Source organism: Bubalus kerabau, chromosome 2 (assembly GCF_029407905.1).
Source record: "Bubalus kerabau isolate K-KA32 ecotype Philippines breed swamp buffalo chromosome 2, PCC_UOA_SB_1v2, whole genome shotgun sequence".
Lineage (NCBI taxonomy): Eukaryota > Metazoa > Chordata > Mammalia > Artiodactyla > Bovidae > Bubalus > Bubalus kerabau.
In genome coordinates, this window is record NC_073625.1 from 196,716,050 (window position 1) to 196,725,087 (window position 9,038).

General features: G+C 43.1%; 1 non-coding gene across 1 annotated transcript; it reads right to left on the reverse strand.

Moving 5' to 3' along the window:
• Nucleotides 1-3,019: 3,019 nt before the first annotated feature.
• On the reverse strand, nucleotides 3,020-3,151 carry LOC129645144 (small nucleolar RNA SNORA72). The gene has a single exon (XR_008711234.1). It is a non-coding gene; the product is annotated as a small nucleolar RNA SNORA72 (small nucleolar RNA).
• Between the last annotated feature and the right edge of the window lie 5,887 nt (nucleotides 3,152-9,038).

The window sequence follows — 9,038 nt, forward strand, 5'->3', positions numbered from 1 at the left end:
ACTCTCAAGTCTTCTCCAACACCACAGTTCAAAAGCATCAATTCTTCTGTGCTCAGCTTTCTTCACAGTCCAACTCTCACATCCATACATGACTACTGGAAAAACCATAGCCTTGACTAGATGGACCTTAGTTGGCAAAGTAATGTCTCTGCTTTTGAATATGCTATCTAGGTTGGTCATAACTTTCCTTCCAAGGAGTAAGCATCTTTTAATTTCATGGCTGCAATCACCATCTGCAGTGATTTTGGAGCCCCCCAAAATAAAGTCTTACACTATTTCCACTGTTTCCCCATCTATTTCCAATGAAGTGATGGGACCAGATGCCATGATCTTCGTTTTCTGAATGTTGAGCTTTAAGCCAACTTTTTCACTCTCCTCTTTCACTTTCATCAAGACGCTTTTTAGATCCTCTTCACTTTCTGCCATAAGGGTGGTGTCATCTGCATATCTGAGGTTACTGATATTTCTCCCAGCAATCTTGATTCCAGCTTGTGCTTCTTCCAGCCCAGGCTTAGTAGTTACTTTATTTGGTAGCCTCTTAGCCATCAAATAAGGGCTTCCTTGTGGCTCAGATGGTAAAAAATCTGCCTTCAATGCAGGAAATCTGGGTTCAGTCCCTGGGTGAGGAAGATCCCCTGGAAAAGGGAATGGCCACCCACTCCAACCTTCTTGCCTGGAGAGTTCCATGGACAGAGGAGCCTAGCAGTATACAGTCTACAGGGCGGCAAATAGTCAGAAATTACTGAGTGACCAACACTTTCACTTTAGCATTAAATATTATAGAGGGCTTTCTCTGACTTTTAATTTGTGGTTCCTTCTTTATTCTTTTTAAATTGAGACATAATCAATATACAACAGTATATTAGTTTCAGGTGTACAATGCAATCATCTAACATTTCTATATATTGTAAAATGATCATCACATTACGTCCAGTTAACATCTATTAACATCAGACGTTGTTGAAACTTATTTTCTTATGATGAGAACCTTTAATATATTAAAATTTATTTTTCTTTTCACATTCAGAAATCTATGGAAAACTTTAAGTTGAAATGTGACTATTTAACAACCCTACACACACACACACACACATTACTGTCCCATGACACGCATGGTGGTCATGGGATAGTAAAGCAATGGATTTTCATCATTGTCATTTTGTGTGGTGGCTCTCTTCCAAGAGTCTCACCTGATGGGTTTGGATCATAGAGGACCTTCCACAGAGAATGGAGGATGCCCTGGCTGCTTCTGAGTTGAGCCCTGAAGGACTGGCTCACAGAGGAAAGAGGGGAAGTTTGGGGGATGCCCTGCTAGAGAGGGAGAAGGAATCCCCACCCCTCCCCTCCTGGAGGATGATGGGGAGGATGATGGACTTAGAGGGAGAAGCCACTTCCCTTCCAGGCTGAAGTCCCAGGAAGGAGTGAACAATACAGGGTGAGAGCTGGAAGGATGCTTGGATGGCCTCCTAAGGGGTGGGACCAGCATCTGGGGCTGGACAGGGATCTGGCAGCTCTGCTCCTGGTACCCTGACTTGTACAGGGAGACAGAGCAGAAGGCTGTGTGTCAGCGGAGGCTGGGGACCAGATAATGAAGCTGGAGGAGGCTCACACTTGGCAAACAGCACAAATGACAAGGGCCATGAACATGACCAGTCAGTCCTGGCACAGGTGCCAAGGTGAAGCTGAGACCAGTGCCCTTCGTTCCAGTGACTACATCAGACCAGCCTACCAAGAGGTGGCAGAATCATGGGGTGCGAGTCTGAAAAACTGAGTCCTTACCTAAAGGACTGAGAGCCAACTTGCCCATTTCAAATGGAAAACACTGGGCTCTTGATGGGCAAGTTTAAAGCTCAAGTCCTGGTGTCTGTCCTCAGCTTTTAAGGGGGATTATAACAACTGTGAAAAGGAAAGATGGTTCGCAGGTCTACACAGTGTTCCAGCGACAGTGATGACCCTGCCATATTATGACTGTGTGTAACTGTATATAAGCCTGCGGTGCACCATTCAGTACTGATTGACTGGCCCAGACATAGCTTCTCTGCACAGGCTGCCCAGAGGCAGGTGAGTCGGCGTGCTTGGCTGTGTGCCTGAGGGAGGCAGCACCTATTTCCAGGGCCTTGTGGCAAGGCCATTTGTGAAACAAAGTCATCAATATCCCACCCATCTGAACCCAAGGGGCTATATACCCCATGAATTTTTTAATGGTAATGACTAGTAGCCACTGTGCGTTTCTTCTGTGCCAGGCTTTGCTCTGCATTCCTGCTCAGAACAAACCTTTGGTGGGTCTTCTCTTACTGAACTTATCTGACAGGTAAGCATATGGGGGCCTAAGTATTTATGATTTGCTGACAACTAGTAAGTGGGAGGCTCAGATTCTGGTTTCATCAAGACTGTCTGCAAAACCTGCTTTTTTGTAAAAGCAAGTTCTGGTTGGTCCTTTTAAGAAATTTTTATTTATTTATTTGACTGTGCTGGGTCTTTGTTGCTGTGAGGACTTTTCTCTAGTTGTGCTGGATGGGCGTCTCATTAAAGTGGCTCCTCTTGTTGCAGAGCACAGGCTCTAGGGTGGATGGGCTTCTGCAGTCACAGCATGTGGGCTCAGTAATTTTGGCTCCTGGGCTCCAGAGCACAGACTAAATAGTTGTGGTGCAAGAGCTTAGTCTCTCTACAGCATGTGGAATCTTCCCAGATCAGGGGTCAAACACATGTCTTCTGCATTGGCAGGATTCTTTACCACTGCGCCACCTGGGAAGTCCTGGTCAGTCTTACTAAAGAAAATTTTTGAGCAATTTACATTTCCATCAGTCCATTCTGGCATGCTTCTAATGGTATCAGGATCACCTAGAAACTAAATCACAGTAATTTCGCAATTCATTTAATGGCAACTGGCCATCAGTAAATTAGCAATGGCTATCTGAAGAAGTTATTATACTGGCTGTGCTGGTATTTCTTGAGGTTGACCAGATACCTGAAGTCACAGACCTTTTCTGCATAAGATACACCGTATAAATGAGACTTGGTTTATCATCTGCATTTATAAAGCCAGACTGATGGAAAGAACTAGGTCTGGGGACACAAGCATGGTCTTAATATAGTGAATGTTTGGCCTGCCCTGACTATTACAAAATCAGAAGCGTGAGAATATTCATAGCAAATATTGTATTCTTTAATGCCTCATGTGTGACAGGCAGCTTGCAGCTACACACAGAGTAATCTTGGATTTACAAAGCCCTGGAAGTTAGGAGAGCCACACTAGAGTGCTTATTTAAGGAACTGCTGGTGTCTGGGAAGAACTATTCAACCTACTTGAATTATTAAGCGTGTGCCTTTGTAAGGATCTTTCCATTTCATTTTGTAAGTGTACACATACTCTTGGGTAGCTTCTACAAGCTACAATACCCTGTTGCATATTTAAAGGTTATAAACAATGCACTTTTAGCTTTGTTTTTGCTTTAATGACCAAATAAAGGGTGTAAGTAAGTGAGTGTACTGGCTTCTCTTACCTGGGTTAGGAGTGATTTGGGGGGAAGTATTTTCATGTAACCATAGGGAGCCAAATAAGACACTTGAAAACAGTGTTTTCATTTTAAATTAAGATATAGGTTTCAACCCTTATTTGTTTCATTTTATTTGCAATTGAGTTAACTCAAAACAAAGCACATTTATTTGACTAAATTGCCTGTGTCGGTTGCCCTGATGTGTTTTTCTTTTCTGTTCTTTATTTAATTGTGATACTGAGTATTAAACCAGTACTAAGACAGGAAAGAAGATGACTAGAGTTTTCAAAGATTATATAGGCCCTTGGGCAGGACCTCTGAAATGGGAGCATGCCTGAGGTCACAGGCTTTCAAATCAACTGATAGGCACTTAATAGGCTTCCCTTCATGACAAGGATGAAACACAGAAGGGATTACACAGGGTGACCAGGGCAGGCCTGGGACCAAGGCTGTGTCTGACTCATGTTCACGTTGTCTTGCCTGGAGACTTTTATGGCCCTCGAAGCCCTGCCATTTGATCTGGTTTGGTCCAGCTGTAGGGACTCTCATATCATGTCATACACTCCCACTTCAAAAGTCCTTCTCTTTTTCTCTATTCCTTCAACTTCTAAAAAAAAGAAAAAAAAATAGCTGAGGCAGGGCTGTATTTGGTTCACCCAAGAGGTTCTTGGAGTAGAATGCTCCAGCTCTAGCCTAGTGGGCTATGTCTCTAAGCTGAGCAGGACCGAATATTGGTTTACAGATGCAGGGAGCAGCTAAAAACCTTCCCAAGAAAGGCCAGAAGGAATAGGTTGAGGCGTCCTTCCTTTACCTGCTGTGGCTTCTCCCATTTAGAGGGATTTTTGGTATATATACCTCTTGCATCAGAGGGCAGACACACTGAAACCATAATCACAGAAAACTAGTCAATCTAATCACATGGACCACAGCCTTGTCTAACTCAATGAAACTAAGCCATGCCATCTGGGGCCACCCAAAACGGGCGGGTCATGGTGGAGAGGTCTGACAGAATGTGGTCCACTGGGGAAGGGAATGGCAAACCACTTCAGTATTCTTGCCTTGAGAACCCCATGAACAGTATGAAAAGGTGAAATGATAGGATACTGAAAGAGGAACTCCCCAGGTCAGTAGGTGCCCAATATGCCAATGGAGATCAGTAGAGAAATAAATCCAGAAAGAATGAAGGGATGGAGCCAAAGCAAAAACAATACCCAGTTGTGGATGTGACTGGTGATAGAAGCAAGGTCCAATGCTGTAAAGAACAATATTGCATAGGAACCTGGAACGTTAGGTCCATGAATCAAGGCAAATTGGAAGTAGTCAAATAGGAGATGCCAAGAGTGAACATCGACATTGCAGGAATCAGCGAACTAAAATGGACTGGAATGGGTGATTTTAACTCAGATGACCATTATATCTACTACTGCGGGCAGGAATCCCTTAGACTAAATGGAGTAGCCATCATGGTCAACAAAAGAGTCTGAAATGCAGTACTTGGATGCAATCTCAAAAACGACAAATGATCTCTGTTCATTTCCAAGGCAAACCATTCAATATCACAGTAATCCAAGTCTATGCCCCAACCAGTAACACTGAAGACACTGAAGTTGAATGGTTCTATGAAGACCTACAAGACCTTTTAGAACGAACACTCAAAAAAGATGTCCTTTTCATTATAGGGGACTGGAATGCAGAAGTAGGAAGTCAAGAAACACCTGGCAAATTTGGCCTTGGAATATGGAATGAAGCAGGGCAAAGGCTAATAGAGTTTTGCCAAGAGAACATAGCAAGAGGTCATACCAAGAGGTCATAGCAAACACCCTCTTCCAACAACACAAGAGAAGACTCTACACATGGACATCTCCAGATGGTCAACACCGAAATCAGACTGATTATATCCTTTGTAGCCAAAGATGGAGAAGCTCTATACAGTCAGTAAAAAAAAGACCGGGAGCTGACTGGGGCTCAGATCATGAACTCCTTATTGCCAAATTCAGACTTAAATTGAAGAAAGTAGGGAAAACCACTAGACCATTCAGGTATGACCTAAATCAAATCCCTTATGATCATACAGTGGGAGTGAGAAATAGATTTAAGGGACTAGACCTGATAGACAGAGTGCCTGATGAACTATGGAATGAGGTTTGTGACAGTGTACAGGAGACGGGGATCAAGACCATCCCCATGGAAAAGAAATGCAACAGAGCAAAATGGCTGTCTGAGGAGACTTTACAAATAGCTGTGAAAAGCAAAAAACAAAGGAGAAAAGGAAAGATATAAGCATCTGAATGCAGAGTTCCAAAGAATAGCAAGGAGAGATAAGAAAAACTTCCTCAGCGATCAATGCAAGGAAATAGAGGAAAACAACAGAATAGGAAAGACCAGAGATCTCTTCAAGAAAATTAGAGATACCAAAGGAACATTTCATGCAAAGATGGGCTCGATAAAGGACAGAAATGGTATGGACCTAACAGAAGCAGAGGATATTAAGAAGAGGTGGCAAGAATACAAAGAAGAACTGTACAAAGAAGATCTTCACGACCAAGATAATCATGATGGTGTGATCACTGGAATTTGATCCAGACATTCTGGAATGTGAAGTCAAGTGGGCCTTAGGAAGCATCACTATGAACAAAGCTAGTGGAGGTGATGGAATTACAGTTGAGCTATTTCAAATCCTGGAAGATGATGCTGTGAAAGTGCTGAACTCAATATGCCAGCAAATTTGGAAAAGTCAGCATTGGCCACAGGACTGGAAAAGGTCAGTTTTCATTCCAATCCCAAAGAAAGGCAATGCCAAAGAATGCTCAAACTACCACACAATTGCACTCATCTCACACAGTAGTAAAGTAATGCTCAAAATTCTCCAAGCCAGGCTTCAGCAATATGTGAATGGTGAACTTCCAGATGTTCAAGCTGGTTTTAGAAAAGGCAGAGGAACCAGAGACCAAATTGCCAACATCCACTGGATCATGGAAAAAGCAAGAGAGTTCCAGAAAAACATCTATTTCTGCTTTATTGACTATGCCAAAGCCTTTGACTGTGTGGATCACAATAAACTGTGGAAAATTCTTCAAGAGATGGGAATACCAGACCACCTTACCTGCCTCTTGAGAAACCTCTATGCCAGTCAGGAAGCAACAGTTAGAACTGGACATGGAACAACAGACTGGTTCCAAATAGGAAAAGGAGTACGTCAAGGCTGTATATTGTCACCCTGCTTATTTAAGTTATATGCAGAGTACATCATGAGAAACGCTGGGCTGGAAGAAGCACAAGCTGGAATCAAGATCACCGGGAGAAATATCAATAACCTCAGATATGCAGATGACACCACCCCTGTGGCAGAAAGTGAAGAGGAACTAAAAAGCCTCTTGATGAAAGTGAAAGAGGAGAGTGAAAAAGTTGGCTTAAAGCTCAACATTCAGAAAACGAAGATCATGGCATCTGGTCCCATCACTTCATGGGAAATAGATGGGGAAACAGTGGCAACAGTGTCAGACTTTATTTTGGGGGGCTCCAAAATCACTGCAGATGGTGATTGCAGCCATGAAATTAAAAGATGCTTACTCCTTGGAAGGAAAGTTATGACCAACCTTGACAGCATATTAAAAAGCAGAGACATTACTTTGCCAAGAAAGGTCCGTCTAGTCAAGGCTATGGTTTTTCCAGTGGTCATGTATGGATGTGAGAGTTGGACTGTGAAGAAAGCTGAGCACAGAAGAATTGATGCTTTTGAACTGTGGTGTTGGAGAAGACTCTTGAGAGTCCCTTAGACTGCAAGGAGATCCAACCAGTCCGTTCTAAAGGAGATCAGTCCTGGGTGTTCTTTGGAAGGACTGATGCTAAAGCTGAAACTCCAATACTTTGGCCACCTCATGTGAAGAGTTGACTCATTGGAAAAGACTCTGATGCTGGGAGGGATTGGGGGAAGGAGGAGAAGTGGACGACAGAGAATGAGAAGGCTGGATGGCATCACCGACTTGATGGACATGAGTTTGAGTGAACTCCGAGAGTTGGTGATGGACATGAAGGCCTGGAATGCTGCAATTCATGAGGTCGCAAAGAATCAGACACGACTGAGTGACTGAACTGAACTGAACTGATACATACCTTAGGCGGTGACCAGCTTACAGCACAGACTCTTCAGGAATGCACAATTAATTAAAGCATAATAACTGGAATAATGTACCCCAAAGAACCAAAAACAGGGCTCCTGGTATTCACTGTATTAATATATGGATGCATAGAAATATCCTATTGCCCTCTTCAGCTTGTACTTAGCGAGGAAGAACTAGCAATCCCAAATTACTCATTATAAGCTGGTTAGACATTTTGGCTGTCTTACTTATGAGAGAGAGGGCAACAAAGTCGGTTTTCACAAGGATGGTGGAGGGGGACCAACAGCTTGAAATCTATAAAAGTTGTTAGAAAAAAAATAAAATTTAGCAACATAACAAAAAAGGTGAGTCACATGTCCTTCAGCATCATTCAGGGGCAAAGGTCACTCAAGGATTGACCAGGAGAATGAACTCAATTCTCCTTATCTCATTTCTTATCACTAACCAAAATAATAAGATGAATAAATCTTTTTGATGTGATATTGATACAAATGATTTCTGTCTGCTGGAACTTATGACCATAAAATTTTATAGTCCGTTGGACATTTGCCAGTTTTATATCTAACTTAACCATCTTATTCTAACATGATTTTATTAAGTTGCCTTAAATAGCTTCTCAGATGTTCTTTGAACTGGTCGTAGCATTTTAGTGATTAATTAATAAATTAAATAAAATCTTTAACATGTGTTCATTTGATATTTGCCCAGAGTTTAATTTTGCCTTTTTGAAAATCAAACTCTAACAAGGTAGAAAGTGCTGTGAATCTTCCCTGACAGAGAGAAAATGCTGTGAATTGCTTTTCAGAGACTACATTTGTTTAGCTGAGGGAAGATATTTGTGGGAAAATTGAAAGAGAAAGCTGAGGATAAAGCTGCTGCTGCTGTTGCTGCTGCTACTAAGTCGCTTCAATCATGTCCGACTCTGTGCGACCCCATAGACAGCAGCCCACCAGGCTTCTCTGTCCATGGGATTTTCCAGGCAAGAACACTGGAGTGGGTTGCCATTTCCTTCTCCAGTGCATAAAAGTGAAAAGTGAAAGTGAAGTTGCTCAGTTGTGTCCGACTCTTAGTGACCCCATGGACTGCAGCCCACCAGGATCCTCCGTCCATGGGATTTTCCAGGCAAGAGTACTGGAGTGGGGTGCCACTGCCTTCTCCAGTGCATAAAAGTGAAAAGTGAAAGTGAAGTTGCTCAGTCGTGTCCGAATCTTAGTGACCCCATGGACTGCAGCCCACCAGGATCCTCCGTCCATGGGATTTTCCAGGCAAGAGTACTGGAGTGGGGTGCCACTGCCTTCTCCAGAGGATAAAGCTGCTGCTGCTAAGTCACTTCAGTCGTGTCTGACTCTGTGCGACCCCATAGACAGCAGCCCACCAGGCTTCCCGTCCCTGGGATTCTCCGGGCAAGAACATGGAGTGG